Source organism: Cryptomeria japonica, chromosome 5 (assembly GCF_030272615.1).
Source record: "Cryptomeria japonica chromosome 5, Sugi_1.0, whole genome shotgun sequence".
NCBI classification, from domain to species: domain Eukaryota; kingdom Viridiplantae; phylum Streptophyta; class Pinopsida; order Cupressales; family Cupressaceae; genus Cryptomeria; species Cryptomeria japonica.
This window is the reverse complement of record NC_081409.1, coordinates 312,813,417-312,824,269: the sequence shown is the minus strand read 5'-3', so window position 1 is coordinate 312,824,269 and position 10,853 is coordinate 312,813,417.

The window sequence follows — 10,853 nt, the reverse complement described above, 5'->3', positions numbered from 1 at the left end:
TTATGGTCTCACCCCCTACATTGTATGAAGAAAAACATCCAACATCTTGTATCTCTCAACCTACTGAGCTTTCTTCCATTTTCCTCTCCTAAAAGGGAAGGAAATAAGCTTATGTTGATTGATCCTCAACCTTTGCAAGTTTTAAGTCAAATTAAGATAAATCATTGTGTGAGAGAATACCAATGAAGATGTTGTGTGAAGGCTAATGAAATTCCTTCCCAAACCAATTCCTTCTAAAGATGCCAAATTTTGACTTGGTCCCATTTGTCCAACCTTTTTCTAACTATAGGGAGGAATTTCAATTCAATCCACCATGTCAAAAGATAAAATTATTTATGCAAAATGATGGTTGATTCTAATGCTAACCATGTTTATCCTAATGATTGTGGTGATATGTATGAGGTTATTTAGAATCATCATGAACTATCTTCATAATTTTCAAAAGCATTAACCCTATCTCCTAGTGACAAAGAAAGAGAATCATCATTAGAGTGCGATTCTTATTTGGAACTTGTAGTAGCTCCATCTATTGTGCATTTTTTTACTCCTCTTGCTTCTTGTAGATCCCCCCTAAGTGATGTCAAGCAAGATTGGGGGGAAGACAATTTGCTTGACTAGCGTTGCTTGTACAGTAGACTCTTATGTGTGTTTGCTTTTACATAATGTGCTTCCTTGATGATGTTTTTATTTATATATCTTTGCATGTTATATTAGGCTCTCTTTAAATGACCCTTGTTTCTTAGTTGGCATAAGGTAATAAACACACCAAATCTCTTGTGACATTCTTCTATTTGTATCTTAGTTATTCTATATGTTGTATCAATGTTACATTGTACATGTGCTATTGTTTGTAAAGGTGCCTTTGTGTTGACCACTTAAGGATGATGCAAAGTATCAAGATCTCTCTTTTTGGTCTCCACCATGCTGATCCAAAAAGACTCTTGTTTCTTCATCTTATCTACTCTTCTTCAATTATTCTCATAGTTCCACTAGCTTTGGGGGATGAGGTCAATTCAATACAATCATACTTGTAATACATGATTTATGAAAAGCACATACTGACCTCAGTTAGTGGATCCCTTATGTGATTTCTCCTTGATTTTTGTGACCATTTCTCTTTATTTTCTCTTTCATGGGGGCATTTCCTTATGGAAACATTCTTGTCTATTAGGATGCATCTACACTACCATAATGCTATTGCTCTCATTAAGGCATACACAATTGCTTTAGCATAGGGGTATACACTCCAATCATTGTTACACTTTATGAACACACCATAAGACTTGGTTTGTGTTGGAAATATGATGGATTTGGTTAAGTGTTGTCATTCATGTTAACAATGTATCCAGGTTGGATATGGTTCTGCTATCCCAGTTGGACCTATCCTGGTTTCTCTTGGCGTTTTTCTTGTTTTTGGCTTCGATTCTGATCCGGTATGATCAGATCCTTGAATGCAGTTTTGGATGCTTATTTTGGATGGTTATATGCTTGCCATATTCTATTGGTTCATGTTTTGGTACTTTGGTAACTATCACTTATGTTCTTGATTGGTATTTCCTAGTACCAGTTAGCTTTACCGATAAGTGATATTTTGATGTTTTGATTAGATGATATTGATTCAGTTTATGGAATAGGTTTCTATCATGTTGAAGGTTCTTCTTGATTGTATTCTGAGTGTTTGGTGACTTTTCATTGGCAGGCGTACTATTATGGTGGTCCTATTTGGATCCGATTAGACATTTTGTGTTACTTCACCGAGGGTTTCTATCAGTTGGTGAAATGTGTTGGATTTTGGTCTTAATGGAATTTTTGGCAGATATAATTGTTTGGATATTTGAATTAGGTCCATGATATGTAATGTAAATCATAATATTGGTATGGTGATACTGTGTAATGTAATTTTTGTTATTATGGGTTTTTGGGTTTAGGGTTTAGTTGACCTTATCATAAGGTTGATGATCTGTATTTATATTTGACTTATTCATGTAATTTTAATATTGATAATAGTTTTTAGGATCGATGGTTATGTCAACATTATCAGAGGAAGGTTTATGTGTGATCAAGTGATATATCATTCAGCAAAAGGTTTTTGGTATTGCAGGGCAAACATCTATGCTTAACCGGAACTGTATCAAACATTAGAGGATGCTACTTTATAGCCCTAAAAATTGATTGTATGATCCTTCTCAATTTTTAGCTTAAATAGTGATCTTTCTGGTTTTATTTGCATCCTCTATCAAGGTTCAAGATCTAGCGTTATGGGTTTATCAAAATTTCTGATGTCTTGTGAAGAAAACCCTAGCAATGATATATCTCGTCATTAATTTTTCCCACAAAGGCCAAGGGTTGTTTACCATGGGTGGGGCCATTTTATTTCCTAAGCGCTAAGTCATGATAGACTGGTTTTAGAGATGATTTTCCTAAGTCACATAAATATTTCCCTATAGTCAGTCTCTTTTAATATTTGTGCCTACACCCACATTTTTCCTAAATCTAAAAATCCTAAAATGTTCTAGCTAGTTGATAAAAGCAGAACGAATCTAATGGTCCGTGCTTCCCCATGGTTAAAAGTGCAGTGAAGATAAAGACCGCAACATTGTGAGATGATGCCACGTGTTTTCAATGGAAAACAAGAAGTTGGCAATGTAACATGCCAAAGCCTTGTGTCATCGGTTCTAAGGTGGTAAAAACCGGTTTACTAATAGTCCTATCAATTGGCACGTGTTCAATATGAATGACAATGTTATTTTCTGAGATAAAAGGTGCCTAACTTTTAATTCTGAAAGGGTTAATGGTCATTGTGTAAAGCAATAAAGTGTCAACATATCTAACAACCCCTGTATTCTTGCGATGGAGGTTGAAAGGAGATTACGGACTACAACATCATGACATGATGCCACATGTCTCAGGCTGACCAGGAAGACCTATAGTGGGGCCACTCATAGAGTCTGGTCAAAAGATGATATGGTGCTGATTATTCATGACTTTGTTGGTCCACGAATACAGATGGAAGGTCAAATTCCACATTGATAAATAATGATTTGCCAAGCTGGATAAGATGTATGGCGGAGTTTCAAATTTGAAATTAAAAAGTATAATTATATATATTGGTTGTAGCCTACGTGGGAGAGATAGGATGAACAAGATACAGACTTGTCAACTCAGGATGGTTATTGACAAGTTGGGAGATTTAGATGTCGGCTGAGTCTAGGAGGATTATTTTCATGTTTTTCTATTGAGAAAAAAATGATTTGATAGGGCAAGGACAATTTCTTAGAGATGTCAATGGATTGGGATAAGATTCAAGTTTAGATATGATGGAGCATGAGTTATCTAATGAATTCAAAGATTGCTTATTGACAAGAATCCTAAAGTAGAAGACTGCACACCCATGGAAGAATAAAATCGGGATAAAATCACTCACATAAGATGAACCTTGATAAGAAAATACAGTGGATGTGATAGGCATGATTTCGAGTGTCCAGAGCTGGCAGGTTGAATTACAAGCACCAAAGTGATGATTTTTTATGAACACGAACTACTAGATAAAGTGTTTTAACTATAAATAAAGCAAGGTGGTGACCAAAATGGTAGGAGAAAATAAATCCTTTCCATTTTCTGAGTGCACTTCTTTTTTTTTCTACCAGGGGAATGGTGTTTGAGCAAGGTCATAAATGGAGTTGCTATACGCTTTGTGATACCAGATGGATATTTTCTCTAATGTGTGAGTGTTTCTACTACTAGAGGGGATGTGAAAGTGGGGAGGACTTCCAAAGGGGGCATGAAATCCTTTTATTATGAAGAAAGGCCATGCATGTCACAAACTCTGCTTCTACTCTATCACTGGATGATAGGGGACTTTGAGAGAGAGACTGGAGAGGAATGAAAAAGGAATATGTTTGTGTAGGGAGTGGTAGAAAATCATTCATGTGGCTACATGGAAGCTGCGACCCCTCCCTATGATATTATGTTTCCCTTGTAGCTCTTCCTTCCACTTTCTCTGATCATGGGCATGAAGTCTTGAGCTCCTCTTCTATTCTAGAGGTGACTTTTCTTCTTGCTGGGACCCAGTTTCATTTCCAAGAAGGGAAATGCTCTGTAGGACATAAGCACAACATCTCACACTCCACCCAAATGTGTTAGGGCGATGACAACATGGCTCAAACGGTTTTTCTCCTACCATTTTCTAGTTAAGAATGTTGATTCATAGGTGCCAACACATGGATATAGAAACATTTTTGTAACAGAATTGCATATGGCCTTTTAGGCCTAGTTGTCAAGAATGAATATTTTGTTGATGTGTGTCTTCTAGCCAGAAGCTTGTTTCTCCCTTTCTTCTATAAAAAGGGAAATCATGGCTGGAAGAAAGGTTCAGATTTTTGGGGAGTATCTTGTAGGTTCAATTTTCTTGTTCCTTGGGTTTTTCCTAGTCTTTTTCCAAGTAGTGAGTCTAGGTTAAGCGAACAAGTTATAAAGTCTTTTATAGAGTAAATAAAGAAATGCTTTAGTGTCAATTTTCGCACAGGTTCTTGAAGGAGTTATATGTAAATTTCATTCTGTGATGGAGATAACATTTTATTAAAATAAAATAGAATTCTGACTCTTTTCTCTCCATTGCATGATTCTATCAATTTTTGAATGAAACCAATCAAGGGTTTATTTCATTCTATGCATTGTTGTGATGTATGTAGCTTTCTATTTATGCTTCGGCCCAAGGGGTCAATTAAATTTCTTAAATAGAGTTGCAGAATGATAGGGCTTGTGCAGGGATTTTAGATAAGTGGTTTTGGGTTGGGATTACAAATGAGATATATTGTAAGGCAGTATTATCTTAGATCTTATGTTATCAGATCAAATTTTGTCACATTTTTAGGTTTACATTTTTATATCTTTCAAGTGCCCAATGGAGTAAGGCACTAATCACTACTTGTAATAGGCTTTATTAATCAGCCTAGTTTCAGTTTTACCTGATGAATCTCTACAAATCTTTAAATATTAGAATATCATTGTTAACTTTTCATGTATTTTCCAAAATTTGTCCAACCCATCTCATCCTCTAGCCTAAGGTTGAGGATCACTGAAGGACTTGCCGTCCTTGAGAATTCTCTCTTTCTATTGAGCCCTTTTATGAGATAATCTATTTTGTTTTCAGTAAATTCTTGAGTATTGTTGTAGAGATCAGAAAGTTCACTGAAGGGATTACCCTCCCGGGTTCTATAGAGTCCAAAGTGTAGAAGTATCTTGTATCCTTGTTAATGTTGGTCCAAGCCTGAAGGATATTGATAGTTGGAAGTGGCTTTCCATAGATATTTAAGAAGAAAAAAGCTTGGTCTCTGCCCTATGGTAGTGTAAACCCGTTTATTTTAGGAACTCACAAAAATGGCAGCTTTGCTGGGGAAGAATGAACTATTGAGAATCTCTGGTTAGAAAATATTGTCTTAATATATAGTTGAGATTATCCCATCTGAGTCACCAACAAAAATGGTGACTCTACTATGGAATGTTGTATAAATTGTCTGGGTTTTTTGTGATTTGATGGTTGAGCGTTTCTCCTGCGTCACAAGACTCAAATCTTTGCCCATAGATTGAAAAGTTTATTGATTTGTCCCTTGTCAGTTTGATTCAATTCTCATAAATGTTGCCAAAGAATTTGTTGTAGTTCATCTTTTGATAAAAAAAAGTTCTATCTAGATCTATCCATGTTTCAAGATTATTTGTAATACCTCACAAGTTGTGAGTGGTGACTCTAAGACTATGAGATCTATGCACCAATGTGCATTTGTTGGAAGAAGAACCAAATAATTTGCATAAGAGATGAAGAATATTTGAGCTCTTATGGTGAAGTACCCCGACAGGTTGAGGACGAAATTTGTATAATGCCATGTGATGATAAGGAAGTGTTGCACTATTGTGTTGAAACAAATTTGGCCTGTGAAGAATTTCCAGTTGTTTGAGCATTTGTCCTCTATAAGGAGGTGGTGACTCTGTCAAAGATCAGTGTTAAATATTCAAAGGATTGAAGGTGATTTTGCAAATCCCTAGTTAAAGAAGGCAACAACAACTTTATCATTTCTTGGTATTTTGATTTTTATGAGTTAAGTGTATTTTCATGAAAAATTATGTGTAGAAATGTTCCCTAGAGAGTGAGAGAAGCACTAAGGAAGGAAATGGTAGTGATTATTTTACATAATCCTGTGACACAATTTTCACATTTTGTATGAGGTTAGATGGACTATATTTTGAGCTATGCAATGTAATAGTTTAAGGTTTATGGCAAAAGGAAAGAAGTAGGGAAATGATTGAAAATATGTATTATGTGCTTGTGCTTCCCTACGAAATGTCGAGTATAAATATGCAACCTCTGCCAAATCACCATAGAGATTTCTTTATGCAAAGATATAAGCCATTGAGTTTTAATGGTATCCAAGGTTTGCCAAATCTTGTTCCTGCAAAGGTTAGGGAACAATTGCCATAATTTAGTGGGAAAAGATCATAATCAACATGTTAGCATTTGTAGGAGTTTTCTGAATTAATGGGAGATTTTGAGATAAATTAGGAAGATGTTTTCATGAAGCTATTTGTTTAATCTTTGAAGGAAAATGCCAGAGATTGGTTTTCTTACCTACTAGCATGTTATATCTCATCATAGGATGAATTAAAGGAAGCATTCATGGAATAGTTTGGTGAAATAATTAATCCAAGCTCAGTTATGAAAACATTCATGGGTATCCAAAAGGAAGAATATGAGTTAGTACTTGCTTTTAATCTCAGGTTTGCTAGGACATTAGATGACATTCCTAGCAGTTATAGACCAAATGATGTAGTATGTTTAGTTGTTTATTTAGCTGCATTTGATGAGGAAGAGAGTAAACTGCTGAGAGATAAAGATCCTAAAACCTTGCATCAAGATTATAGGATAGCAATGAATATTGAAAACAACTTTGAAGTATGGAATCCCTAGGGGTTATCTATCTGGAAGGATATGCTATCCCAAAATATTAGAGGTTAAAGAAAGGCATGAGCCAAAAGATAAAGATCAATATCAAGGCGTTTACATCCCTATTAATCACATTAACCTTGTTATTAATTATGATTTGAACACAAATTTGAGTGAAGAGAACTTGTCCTAGATATGTTAGGTCCCAGAGACAACTGAGAGGGGGGGGTGAATCAGTTGTCAAATAAATTCAAACCAAAAACAACTTACCCAAATTAATTCTTAATACCAGTAAACCAGTTAAGTATGTTGATAGATAGTGTTAATAGTTAATTGCTATACCAGTAAAGATTAATGCATGAAACATAAACACAAGGTCATCCAAAACACATAACACCAATATTTGTACGTGGAAACCCTGTAAGGGGAAAAACCATGGTGGGAAACCTTATCCACAATCAGATGATACTACTACAGATAGTAAGTGTACATAAATGGGGTCCGCACATGCATAAAGGCCAACAACCTAGAGCTCACTGCTCAATCACAAAAAGGGAGTCACACTGACTATAGTTGGATGGTTAAATCCAATAAGAATGTACTGCACAAAATAACATCTTTATATGCTGGATTCAGTACCAGTGTAATGATGATATGCTTCCACAAAAACCTAGCTTCACCTTCAAATGATGTCTTCATGTATAGCTTTTCTTAATCTTGCATATACCTTCTCACAATTCTTTTTCGCATTCCACATTCGATCTTACAAATAAGATCTTACATTTATACCATAACCTAAGACCAATTTTAGTAGGTTGACTCTACAAGATATTACAATAAAAATATTTTACAAACAATATAATATCTGGTGCAATAACTGATTAAACATGTCGTCTTAGTGCATTTACAACAATAATTAATCATCTCCATAGCGTGCCATGCTGATCTGGAAAAGATAAACCTGCCGATGTAACCCTAGGTAACCATGGACCTATTTGCCAGTAAAAACAAATATGCAAATATGAATATACCAATGATTAATTCTTCAAAACAAAGTGTCCAAATGATGTCTTCAACATTACCAGGTGTCCTCCATATCATTCCAAGTGTCCGTGATCATTATATCCCGTCGGTTAACCATATACCAGTAATTGTGTAATAGTTACTTGCTTGCCGGTGAATGCTGCTGGATCTCCAAAGTGCTCGTGTTTTAGTAGGTGTTGACATCAATGACAAAACCATACCAAAATACCAACAATCTCCCCCTTTGGCATTGATGGAAACACAAGATGGAAAAACCATCAAAGTGCCAAAACAGAAATGCCAAATACCAAAAACCAACAATCTCTCCTAAACAACAATCTCTCCCCCTGGGAGCAACATGTGTTATCCAAAGTTTTTCAATACCAATCTCTCCTTAAAAGGATAATGTGTTTTTCCATTGATATCTCTCCCCCTTTGACATCAAATGCCAAAGTTAAAATAATAAAATCAAGTTCATATACAAAATACCAATCAATTCAATATACCAACTACTCCCCCTGAGAATTAGCTTCCTCATCAAAGACTGGAGTAAAAGATTTCTCTGTAAATTATGTCGCTTGATGACAATCATCAACTATATAAGTCTCTACCGGTGGTGGTATGACTCCAAGCTGATCTCTGAGATATTCAAAAGTCTCCTTAGGCAAAGGTTTTGTGAAAATATCTGCAAGCTATTCTTTAGTATTCACATAAACCAGTTTTATCTCTTTTTCTTCAATGTTTTCCCTTAGAAAATTCAGTTTGATAGAAACATGTTTTGTTTTAGAATGTAATACTGGATTCTTAGATATATCAATTGCTGCAGTGTTATCACAATATATAGTAATAGGTTACCTGCATTTTACCTTTATGTCTTTCAACATTTACTTAAGCCATAGTACCCGTGTATAGTTAGTTGTTGCTGCAACATATTCTGATTCTGCTGTTGGTAAAGATGTACAACTCTATTTCTTACTCAACCAAGAAACTAATCTCTTTCCAAGAAAGAATTCTCCACCAGTGGTGCTTTTTCTATCATCCACATCTCCTGCCCAATTTGCTTCTATGTATGACATAGATCAAAAATTTCATCTCTAGGATACCATAATCCAAGATTTCTAGTGCCTTGTAAGTACCAGAAAATTCTTTTTACTATTGATTCATGATTTTCTCTAGGATTACTTTGAAATCTAGAAACAATACATACTACATTCATAATATCAGGTATGGTTTGTGTCAAATACAGTAAACCCTCTATCATAGATTTGTATCTAGTTGGATTAACAGGTGTAGATTCATCCCTTTGAGATAATTTCTCATTTGTAGTCATAGGTGTGCTTACTGGTTTAGATTTCTCCATCCCAAATTTCTTTAGTAACTCTTTTAAGTACTTGGATTGACTCAAAAATATACCTTTGTCAGTTTGTGAGATCTGCAATCCTAAAAAGAATATTATTTCTCCAATCATAGACATTTCAAATTCTTGTTGCATTTTAATAGAAAATTCCTTACATAATCCATCAATTCCTCCAAAGATTATATCATCAATAAATACTTCTATAATCAAGATGTCATCATTAGTTATTTTGTAATATAAATTGTTGTCTGCATTTCCTTTAGTAAAACCAATCTTTATAAGATACTTATCCAACCTTGCATACAAAGCTCTTGGGGCTTGTTTCAGTCCATATAGAGCTTTTCTTAACCTGCAAACCATATCATTGTCATCTGTCAAAGAAAATCCATCAGGTTGTTCAATGTATACTTCCTCTTCAAGATCTCCATTCAAAAATGCACATTTAATATCCATTTGATAAACTTTGTAGTTCTTGTGTGCTGCAAAAGCCAAGAATAATCTGACTACCTCAATTCTAGTTACCAGTGCAAAAGTTTCATTGTAATCAACTCCTTCTTTCTAAGAATATCCCTTACACACTAGTCTTTCTTTATTTCTGACAACCTTACCATCTTCATCAAGTTTGTTTCTAAATACCCATTTGGTTCCAATTACATTCTTATCTCTAGGTCAAGGAACTAATGTCCAAGTATTATTTTTCTCAATTTGTTCTAATTCTTCTTCCATAGCTTTAATCCAAAATTTATCTTCACATGCCTCATTAATAGATGATGGTTCAATTTGAGAAATAAGACATACCTCTTCATTTTCCAATCTTCCTCTTGTCATAACTCCTTTAAATTTATTTCCAATTATCTGATCTTCAGAATGATTCAATCTTACATACCGGGGTGTCTTAGTTTGCTGTTGTTCTTCAATACTGTGGAATCCTCTGATGGTACTGGGGTAACTAGATCTTCATTCTATACTGGTGGATTTAGAGTAGGTTCATTTGTCACAATTTCTGTTGCCGGTTCAGAGTCTATATACTTTGAAGTTCCTTTGAATTGTTCATCAATTTTTACATTTGTACTTTCAACAATTTTTTGCAATCTCTTATTAAAACATCTATATGCCTTGCTCTTAGATGAATAACCAAGAAATATTCCTTCCTCACTTCTAGGATCAAATTTGCCAATATACTCATCTCTTCTAATATAACATTTACTTCCAAAAATTCTAAAATACTTAAGAGTAGGATTATTACCAAACCATAGTTCATGAGGGGTCTTACCAGTTTCACCTTTGATGCAAACTTTGTTGAATATATAGACCATTGTGCTGACTGTTTCTCTCCAATACACGTGGTAAATTTGCTTCAGATAACATACTTCTTGCAGCATCCAAGATAGTTTTGTTTTTCCTTTCAATAACTCCATTCTGCTGTGGTGTCCGAGGTGTAGATAGTTGTCTTCTGATTCCATTCACTTCACAGAATGTATTAAAGTCCTTAGATGCGAATTCTCCTCCTTGATCTGGTCTTAAACATTTGATTTG